The following is an 11,912-nucleotide window of genomic DNA, read 5'->3' as shown; positions in this document are numbered from 1 at the left end:
ACCAAATTATGTATGAAACCTAACATCTGTTAGAGCCATGCAAGGTGCAAAATAACTTAGTCAGTTAAGATATAAAAGAACTTAGGAATGTCTAAATATTATTGAATGTTGATGATTAAATTTTGGAAGATTTAGCGTGGTATTTTCTTGGTTTTTTTGACCATATGTTTTTGTATTGAGCTTTTTAGTATGCCACTCTAAAACTCAAGGTATTTCTTCTATCCAGTCTGCACTGTCAATGCAATCCCATGTCTCGTTCTTAGTTCTCATTTCTTACTCTCATAGCATAGTTTTTTTTTTAATTCAAGTACCAGAAATAAACATTTACATTTGCAAACAAAGGACTTTTTCTGAGTTTCTATACACGTGGGACATGATACACTTAGAGAAATGAGCATCAAAGAGGCATGTTTACCACTGAATGGAGATATAAGGGAATAAAAGATCATTTAAAATGTGTTTTTTTGGGACGCCTGGGTGGCTCAGTGGTTGAGTGTCTGCCTTTGATTCAGGGTGTGATCCCGGGGTCTTGGGATTGAGTCCCACATCGGGCTCCCTGTGAGGAGCCTGCTTCTCCCTCTGCCTGTGCTTTTGCCTCTCTCTCTGCATCTCATGAATAAATAAATAAAACCTTTTTAAAAAAGGAAAAAAAAATCTTTAAAAAATTTTTTTAGATGTGTTTTTTCACTTCTTTGGAGAATCTCTACAATCAGTTTCTATGAACCTTTCCTCATCTATAAAATAGGGATACTAAAGTATATAATCTAAAAGCTAATTATAGGGATCCCTGGGTGGCGCAGCGGTTTAGCGCCTGCCTTTGGCCCAGGGCGTGATCCTGGAGACCCAGGATCGAATCCCATGTCAGGCTCCCGGTGCATGGAGCCTGCTTCTCCCTCTGCCTATGTCTCTGCCTCTCTCTCTCTCATTCTGTGTGACTATCATAAATAAATAAAATTTAAAAAAAAAATAAAAGCTAATTATAGAAGATTTAAGTACCCATTTATCACATTCCATAGTAGTATCATCAGATAATAATGTAGCCTAGCAACTTGTTAGCCAGCAAATGCATCTTCTCTTTCATCCTGCATATATAAACTCAGGTTTTCAATAAACATCATTTTCTATAGGCCTATAAAGGTCTAGTTATGAGATTTTTCCACTATGGTGGCAGGTTTACAGAAGAATGGGGCCATAGTCTCTTTAATTATAAAACTACAACACGTGTGATATGGTGGACATTGTAGTAACCCAATTAACTTACTAGAAAATATTTAGGATTTTAAAGATAAAATAAGGTAACCATTCTCTGAAGTTGCAATTGTTTAATACATTTGAATGCCACCCTTAGATTTAGAACTATTTCCTTCGTGTGGCTAAAACTGAGTTAAAAACGGACAATAAGTCAGCATTATTCTACACCAAATAATAAAGCCCTGAGTAAGTACAATAATATACATTGCTATTATAGAATTCTATAAAATCTATTATAGCGTTGGGTTATAGATTTTAGTAATAAGATGAGGTTTCTTGTTTTATTTTGTTGGTTTTTTTTTTTTTTTTGGCTTGTTTGTTTGCTTAACAACATTAGCAATGTAGTTATGTGAAATAAACTGGAAAAACTAAAAACATCCCCCCTTGTCAAAAGTAAACACAGGAATGATAGTGAAAGATTCCTTACTCTGTTTAATATTTGGAGTTCAGTGATGCCTACTTTGAAGAGAAACTTGAGTGGTGCATTTGATATCATATGAAGCAAAGTTAGCTAATGGCACATTTTGAAATACAGTGACTGAGATACTGCTTTTCACTATCAGGTTTTCCATGTTTCTTGAGAATTTCTGAATCATTCAAGAAATCTTAAAAATCAGATCCTACTAGTAAATTGAATTTGTAAATATGAATTATCCCAAAATATAAAGAAGGAAGAGAAAATTTAAGGAAAAAAATAGTATTCTCTGGTCAAGGGTTCTAAATACCTATTAGTTATAAACCTTAGTAATTAGCATCAAAAATTGAATAATGAACAGTCAAGATTTTAATCTTGATGTTTTAGATTGCTCAAGCTGCCATAAAAGGATATCAAAGATGGGATGGTTTTAAACAACAAAAATTAATATTCTCACAGAAGAAGTCCGTGATCAAGGTGCTGGCAAATTCAGTTTCTGGTATGAGCTCTGTTCTTGGCTTTCAAAGAACCACATTCTCTATGTGTCCTCCCAAGGTCTTTCCTCTGTGTGGGTGTGTAGAGACTGAGAGACAGAGAGAGTGAGACAAAACAGAGAGCTCTGGTGTCTTGCTCTTCTTGTAAGGACACCAGTCCTACTGGATTAGGGCCCCACCCTTACAATCTCATTTAACATTAATTACCTTCTTAAAGGCCCTATCTGCAACTGTTGTCACATTGGGGGACTAGGGGTTTAATATAAGAATTTTGTGGGGATACAATTCAATCTGTAATACTTGATAGCCATTGGAAATCTCTCAAAATATTTGTTTCTCTGCTTTAGGTCACGTTAGAAATAATTGGCATAAGATGTTCATTAACTGTGACAATCACAAGTTTCTTCTTAATCAGAAGGAACATCTCTGCATAATGTTCCTTCTGATCAAAAATCTTATGATTTTATCCTTTATCTTCAGGAAAGACAATACAGGGACATTATAAGATAACTTTGTTGGCAAATTTATGTTGGAATGAGAATTTGGCTACTCCTTTCTTTAAATAGTCTCAGTTCCCTTTACTAGGACCATGCTTTCCATAATTCTTGTTATTTCATGAAGAGGGATTATAAAAAGATAGCATTTATAGGGAAATTTGTCCTTACAATAATGGTAACAGTACTGTAATATCAGACTAGCTAGTATCAGACTAAATATATTATATTCATTACAAATTCTGAAACTACACACACACACACACACACACACACACACACACACTATTTGAAGGCAAGGTATAGTGATGAAATACAAACAGGAACTACAGAAGAATTCAACACTTGAAAGAAGAAGGAATCTTGATGAGATTCACATTTTTACATTTCCTCCCCTGAGGATATGAAGCAATTAGAACATAAAGAGAAAACCATAGTCTTAATTCCTTAAGTATCAGAAGGCAGAATTTGGGGCTTTCAAAGTAACTGAAAATTTAGAGGATAAATGCAGAAAAGAAAAGGCTAGAGGGACAAGCCCCAAAGTCTTGATACAAACTATCTTCAAACCCCTAGGTAGCCCCCAAATTGCATATGTTTAGGACAGATACAAGGAGACCAGGAAAAAGCAACAGGTAGAAGGTTAAATGAAAAAAGTGGGGAAAAGTGAGCAAAGAATCCAGCTGTTGACTGCCTCCTGAAAAATGGACTTTGGAGTTTGAGTCAAGTCAAAGTGAACTACTTTTTAAACACCTCAAGCTTTCCATTGAAATCCCAGAACAATCATGATTGTTGATAAGAAGACTACTTTCTAGGAATAAATTGTATATTCTAAGACTAAAGGCAAAACAAATCCCTCAAATTATAGACAAAACTTTCCCTAACAAAGTAGAAAAACCAAGCTTCCACAAGTTCATGGTGATCAGTCAGTAACTAAATTGCCTGGTCACACAAAAATGAACACTTCTCTGAGAACTATAATGAACTCAAGAGTCTTTATGAGGCATCATTTGCAATATCCAGTGTTCAGTCATAAAGAACATGCCAAAAAACAAAACAGTATAATCCCTAGTCAAAAAAAAAAAAAAAAAAAGACTCAATAGAAAGAGATCCCCAACTGACCTAGATGTTAAAATGAGCAGACAAGGACTTAAAAGAAATAATTATGAAGATGTTCATGACTTAAGGAAAAGATAATCACAACAAGTAAACAATGGACGAATCTCATCAAAGAAATGATTCTACATAAAAAAAACAAATGAAAATTTTAATTATTTTTAAAAAGTTTTTAAAGATTGAGTGATTGATTGTAGAGAGAGAACACAGGGGCAGGGAGGGCAGGGATAAAGGGAGAGGGAGAAAGAGAATCCCAAGCAGAGTCCCTGCTGAGCAGACTCCCTGCTGACTAATCAATCTCACTACCCTGAGATCATGACCTGCACAGAAATCAAAAGTCAATCGCTTAACCCAGCTGAGCTCAACTTCATTAGTAATCAGGAAAATGTAAATTTCAAACACAATGAAATACTATTTCACATTCTTAGAAATAGCTAAAATTTAAAAGATGATAATACCAATTGTTGACTGGGATATAAAGCAACTGGAACTTTCAGATATTGCCAATAGGAGTATAAAATGATGCAGCCACTTTGGAGAAAAAGTTTTGGCAGTTTTTTATAAAGTAAAATGTATAGCTATCTTATGGCCTACCATTTCCATTCCTAGGTATTTATTCAAAAGAAATTAAAACGTATACACAAATACTTGAAAACAAATGTTAGTAGCAGAAACAACTCAAATGACCATCATTAGGTGAATAAACTAATTACAATCTATTTATACAATAGAATACTATTCAATAATAGGAAAATAATATACTATTGCATAACATGAATAAATGTGAAAGATATTATGTCATCTGAAAGAAGCCAGACACAAAGGAGCTGGTACTGCGGGATTCCTTTCATTTTTTAAATTTTATTTATTTATTCATGAGAAACACAGAGAGAAAGGCAGAGGGATAGGCAGAGGGAGAAGCAGGCAGGGAGCCTGATGCAGGACTCGATCCCAGGACCCCAGGATCACGCCCTGAGCCAAAGGCAGACGCTCAACCACTAAGCCACCCAGGCGTCCCTGCATGATTCCTTTTATACGAAGCTTCACAACAGGCAAATATCACTATAGTGCTCCAATCAATTACATATGGCTAAGTGGAGACCAACTAGAAGGGGCATTTCTACATTTCTAGAGTGATAAAAATGTTCCCTATCTTACGCGAATGAGGGTTACATGACTGTATTCATCTGTTGTACCTCACCAGATTGTAAGTATATTTTACGTCAATAAAAATGGTATCAGAAAGTATCTATGGATCTCTTATAAAATTTAAATTTCTCAACACCATCAGAGAATATGGACCTATTGCATATATTTATTCTCCATGAAAATTGATCACTATATATAGTTCTCCATGCAATCAAATATAAAATACCAAATATAGAAAGCAATGAGAATACAAATTAAAAAAAAAAAGGAACAAGAAATTTTCCAATCTTACAAAATAGTGTTTACTTAGGAAAGGGAAACTATCAAAGATATTTTCTGTTCCTTGTTAAAATTATTTTTTGCCTTCAAGACTCAAATTTACATACTAAGTGGAAGAGAATTCAAATTTGTCCACTCCTTTGGAATGGATTCTGTGCCTAGCGAGGTAGAATAAATCCCTATAACTTGGCATTTTTTACATATTTTATTGCATATTTATTTATCATAAAATCTTGTAAGTTAAAAAGCAAATACTGTGGTTATGCATTAAGAACTAACATGCCCTAATACGAAAAGTTGTCACCAGAGATGCATGGTTAAAAACAAAATAAAAAGGATTGTTTCATCCTAAAACAATGGTCCTCAACCCTAGCTATAACATTGGAATCAGCTAGGCAGATTTTTAAATACTGTGTACTAAACCTTAAGCCTCACTAATTAAAGCAAAATATTTGAGGTATTATTCTCAATGAAATATGAACTTCAGTTCAATTTCAGGGGTTTTGTTTTTTCTACTCTGTTCATTCTTATATCCCCGGAGCTTAGAAAAGTGCCTGGCACATAATAGGCTCTCAAAATTTGATAAATGAATGAGTGACAAATTAGTTATTACAGGTCAAGGAATAATTTTGACCTCGTGTACATAATGACAGGATTCCTCTAGATGATGCACAGCATAGGAGTGCAAAGCAGTTACTTCACAAAAAATATTTGATGATTTGTATTAATTTTAGCTGAAAATTATTAATTATTTATCAAGCACTTTCTACGAGCCAGGAATTGTGCTCAGAGTAAGGTATATAAACGTTAATGAAACATGGTCCTGCATTTGAAAAGCTCTCAGGCTATTAAAGATTAGTGGTGAAGAGAGAGTCTAGCACGTTAACATTCATTAACTTAGTCACTAATTCAATATCCATTCATTAAACTTTTACTGTGTGCCAGGTTATGTAGCAGCAAACATGGCAAATGTGATACCTGTCCTCAAGGAGCTTATTGTCTAGTCAAAGAGAAAGATGATAATGAAATAATTTGTGATAAATAGTATAAAGGAAATGATTATAATGGTGTGATAAAGAATTTTGGTCAGATGGAGGGCACTATTTTGAATTGAATGGTCATAAAATGCCTCTTTGGGGAGGAAATATTTGTGTTAAGATTTTAATGGTGAGAAGGCAAAAATGCAAAGTGCATAAAAGGTTTCTAGGAGAGGAGATAACATGTTCAAAATACTCAGATTTAGAAAAAAAATTTGTTCAAGGGCCCAAAAGAATCCAATGGCTGGAGCATGAATAGAAATTAGAACAAGTTGAAAGTGGAAAAAATAGGAAAAATTTAATAAGAGGTATTAAATTCACAGCCTACTATGGTATAGCGTTTGGATTTTATTCTAAGTGCAATATAAATCTATTAAATGATTTTCATCTGCAACATGGCATGATAGAATTTATACATATAAGATTATTCCTTTTGCTAAATGTAAAATAGATTTCTCAACCTGTTTACTTCTTCTCCATTTATTAAAAAAATTGTGACCCCATAGCTCATAAGTATACTTTTTATAGAAGGAAGAGTGACTGCCTCAGTTCAGGTGTCATCTCCTGTTTCAATCAAATATGACTGGAGAGTGGGGAGTCATCTGGAATAAGCATGGTTTCCAAAGGCGATGTTGGGAACCCAAAGCTGGTGTGTTTTTAAAGTTAGAATATGGAGTCTATGACCTGCTGAATGAGGAAGCACAAACTAGCCACACAGGGTTGGCAGGTAGCTTCCTTAGCATCCAAACTCCTACTTCGAGAAAGTACCAAACCTGAGGTTGTTTTGATTGAAGGCACAGTTTCAATACACCCACACAAAGAAGTGAAGTCACAAGATTGTTTTGGTTTTGTTTTTGTTTTTACGAATTCTAGAAACAGGATAGGCAGGGTAGGGATGGTATTGGGGCTGCCATGACTGGGAGAAGGGAAGTCCTCTGTTCCAGGTCGTGAGGGAGAAAGAGGTAGACAGCAGGGTAGCAAACACCAATCACTTACAAGGTGGTTGGGGCGAAGGTCACTAACTTTTGGGGGACTTTCCTCTAAATGGTTACCCAGGAAAAATAAAGCAAGAACTTGCAGTACAAATCCTAAACTTAGATCTTATTTAAATGCCCAGACTCTGAGTGTGAGGAGGATTGTCATTCTGTAAAATGCCGATGCAGCCACTCAGAAAAACAAAATTTGTTTTTCAGAAGTTTCAAAAACTCAGAAAAACAAAAAATTTTCTTACCACACAGATCCATTTCTGTGGATCAGCATTCAAACTCATAAAATATAACTTTTTTAGGAGGTAATCAGGAAGCTCTCAACCCATGAAGACACAAGAAAAGATATTTTTTTTAACATGGAAGTATCTAATGAAACTCATCATTTAAAAAGTAACTCCAGCAGCAATATAAAGAATAGATAGGGAATAGAGACTAATCAGAGTCAGAGAGGTAAGTCCAGTTAGGAAACTACTAAGAAAAATTGCATGTAAAAAATAATCAGAGCCTGGATTGGGACAGCAGTACAGTAGTAATGGAAAAGTATAGACAGATACCAGACACATTTCAGGGGTTGAATGGACAAGATTTAAACAAAGGCAGTGAGGAATGAGAACGAAAAGGTTATTCCAAGATTTCTAGCTCGGGCAATAGGGTGAGTAGGATTGCTGATAATGGAGACATGGAAAACAGGAAAAGAAACAAACAAAAAAGTTTGAGGGGGCGATACTGAGCATGAGGAGTTACTGTAAATTCTATGACAGATTGAAAGCTCAAGAAAGAGTTGAGAAGAACATAGGTAATAGTTAGGACTTGAGGATTGCATATGATCATTTGGGAAGATCACTTAAAGTGAGAAAAGAGGGCAGCCCGGGTGGCTCAGCGGTTTAGCATCCCCTTCAGCCCAGGGTGTGATGCTGGAGACGGGGGATTGAACCCCACGTCAGGCTCCCTGCATGGAGCCTGCTTCTCCCTCTGCCTGTGTCTCTGCCTCTCTCTCTCTGTGTGTCTCTCATTAATAAATAAATAAAATCTTTAAAAAAAAAAGTGATAAAAGTTAGTAACTCCCTTGGAAAACTCCAGGAGCAGAGACAGAATGAAGAAAAAAAAACGAAGAGCAGTCACAGCCATACAGGAGAATAAGAGACAAACACGGCTTAGAAGTCAAGAAAGAGCTTTACAGGGAAGGAAAAGATCATCAATAGCAAATTATGCTGGGAGGAAAATTAGGCTGAGAGCTGAAAAGAGGCTAGTGTACCTGACAATCACATCATTGCTGACCTTCTCAGAGCAATTTTCAGCAGAGTGGTGGGGGTGGAAGCCAGATTGCAGTGGATTGAGAAGCCACTGAGACAAGAGGAAGTAGAAGCAGTACTTATGGCCTGTTCTTCCCAAAAGTTGTATATAAACTAGTGTATATGTCAGTATATAATGAGTTATACTCTTAAAACTTATTTTGTCACAGTGTGGGGTTGGACTAAAATTAAATTATTGACAAAGCTCCCATTGAACCATGGACTCCTGACTTTAAGATATCTAGAGATCACCTTATTTTTTAGTTAAGTTAATTCTGTGGCCTTTTAGAGAGGTAGATCCAATGATATAATATCTCATCTTTATTTTCATTGGTTTTCATGGCATTGTCTTTGGTGATTTCTCCCACCACCATCCCTTTTTACTCCATCTCAGCTCTCAGATACATGACCTTTTTTGCCAATCTCATTAACGCTTTGTTCATTTTCTTAAGTTTCCTATCTATTGGGGTAATTGCTTCCTACACAAAACCCAGGCTCCTATTAACTGGCTCATTACCTTAAGTTAAAAGTTCAGAAACTTCTTCAAACTGAAATCACCGCAGTGTCCTGAAAAGAAACTACTTTTGAAGATGCTGACACGTCTGTAAGTGGAGACATTTTTTTGGATTAAATTCACTGTTTCACAGATTCCATTTCAAGTTTCTGTTTGCACCAGTTTTCCTCTCCCCTTGCAATGGTACATTTATTACTCTCCGAGTCACTATAGCAGCAAACATACAGAGCAGTAAAGTACAAAATGAGTTCATGTGTTGATCACAGCTCTAGCTGTGGTGATAGAGCTAATGTGGTTCAGAAAAGGAATACTATTAAAGTTCCTCTAGTTCTCTTTCCAGTTGAAGACAATTAGGTTTATAAACATTTATACTCATTATTTCCATGCTAACTAGTTTTATCTTTGCATCTTCTAGACTTACCTCACTGATACTGAATGTCCTAAAAAGCCTTTACTTCTTTGGATCAGTGAGAAAAGACCAAGAGATATGAAGTGAAAACAAACAAACAAAAAAGATTAAAAAATAAATAAAATAAATGATCTGAATTCATTATACCTAATGAGTAATTTAAATTCTTCTTTGGTGCTATAGGTAAACCCTTCTCAAATACACTTTTAAAAGCATCTATGTAAGTTTAAGACCTACATCACTTCAAATGGAATAATACCTTCTAAAAAAGAACTAAAATGCCTAACTAAAATGTTAGTGTGCAACTATCTTCCCTATCAACATTTCTTTAGCACATACTAGATGGTCGGCACTGACAAAATACAGGCCTTTGTTTGTGTCCTTGAGAACCATATGATCGGTTGAGATAGGACGTGCCATCTATAGGAAAGTAAATGATAATAGAAAATAGCACATTTTCAGGGAGGAATGAGTATACAGATACTAAGAGCTAATCAGATTTCAAAAGGAAAGAGCTACCGTATCAATATGGGATAATTAAAAAGGTTTCAAGAAGTGCTCCTCGTGCCGGATCATGGAGGAAATCTAAGCTGGGAGTTAGCCAAAAGACCTGGGGAAGGTATTAGATGTAGAGCAGACAATTTGATGACCCAAAGGAGAGGGAGACTTGCTTCAGATTTGTTAGGCCAGTCTGGCCACAAAAAGGCCTGGAGTGTCTTGTGCTCTGGGGGAAGTTAGTGAATTCCCATGCTGTAAGTGAACATACCATGCTGTAAGAAGCCCAACTCATGCAGCCCAAGTGGAGAGGTCAGGTAGAGAGCTGAGGCCATTTGCTCCGAGCTCCCAACTGATATAGGCAGGCACTACCACGCCAGATGTGAGTGAGGTCATCTTGGAAATGGTCATCTAAGATTGGTTGAGTTACCCACCTGATACCATTACTGAGCCTACCTCAGTTTCAGAAATTTGAGCAAATAAATGATTGATATTGTTGTAAATCACAAAATTTTGGTGTGAATAACTGCCTTTGTTCTTCAAATGGGTTAAAAGTGTGACATAAGCAAAGTTTATCTGTGAGGACTTCTTGTTTCACTTATTCATATTTTCAACTTTGTCTTCTCTTCCACTCTACCATAAGTGATTATCCTTAAAGCCCATGTCATATCATGATTGGTTAATTTATTTTTTAAAAAATGTCTAAAGGGTCCCTTTTAATGTTATTTATCTTTTAACAAAGTAAGATGGGAATATCTTTTTAAGATACAAGTGCCAGAATGAAAAGGATGGGGGGTAAGAGTGAGTATGTAATAAAGAAGAAAGGGGAAAAAAGGTATAAAATCACCATATAGGAACCCATAGTATCCCATTTAAGTTACATTCCTTCAAGTTACTTGGCTCACAATTTTTCCTTCTTAATTTTCTACTTTAAAGTACCATGTCACTTATGTAGTAGTTTTTTGTTCATTTTTGTTTTTAAGATTTTATTTTTGAGTAATCTTTACATTCGTGGGACTTGAACCTACAATTCTGAGATCATGAGTCACATGTTCTACTGACTGAGCCAGCCAGGCACCCCAGGTAGTCTTTTTTTCAACTGATAAAAATTAACTACAGTCTCATGTGCCAGTTTATTATAGACTAAAATCAACTAGGCAGACAAATATGTCTAAATAACTAGCAAAAGCCTTTCTCCAATGGATGCTTATCTTCAAACATAAAAAGTGAACCAGAGAATAAAACAAAAATATATATTTCTCAACTAGTCTACCACTAGTTCTCTTCAACTGGTATGAAACCTTAGTGAGAGATTTTCTTTAAAATACAAATTCTTCTAAAATTAAGTAGTACATATTTTAATTCAGCACAAAAATCTAAGTAATGTTTTCAGTTCCTGTAAGTATCAACTATTTGGAATCAGAACACATTAAGAATTTAAAACTTTGTCAATCATTTTCTATTTTAGAGTTCTAAGTGTTGGTAAGAGACTGATATTCAAAAATTATTTTTATTGGGGATCCCTGGGTGGCTCAGGGTTTAGCGCCTGCCTTTGGCGCAGGGCACTGTCCTGGAGACCTGGGATCCAGTCCTGCATCAGGCTCCCAGCATGGAGCCTGCTTCTCCCTCTGCCTGTGTCTCTGGCTGTGTCTCTGCCTCTCTCTCTCTCTCTCTCGAATAAATAAATAAATAAATCTTTAAAAATTATTTTTATCATACACATATACATTTTCAGTACTCTTGTGTAAATACTTAGGAGAGGCATGGCTGCATCATATGGTAGGTGTACGTTTAACTTTTTAAGAGACCACCAAACTATTTTCCAAAGTGATTGTGCCATTTAACATTTGCACCTGCACTGTGTGAGACTTCCCCTACCTCCGTGTTCCAGCCAGAACTTGGTATGGCTGGTCTTTTTAATTTAGACATTCAAATAGGTGTGTAGTAATATTTCATGTGCTTTTAATTTGTGTTTTCCTGA

Source organism: Nyctereutes procyonoides, unplaced genomic scaffold, assembly GCF_905146905.1.
Source record: "Nyctereutes procyonoides isolate TBG_1078 unplaced genomic scaffold, NYPRO_anot_genome, whole genome shotgun sequence".
NCBI classification, from domain to species: domain Eukaryota; kingdom Metazoa; phylum Chordata; class Mammalia; order Carnivora; family Canidae; genus Nyctereutes; species Nyctereutes procyonoides.
The sequence above is the reverse complement of the archived record's forward strand: the minus strand, read 5'-3'. Positions refer to the sequence as shown.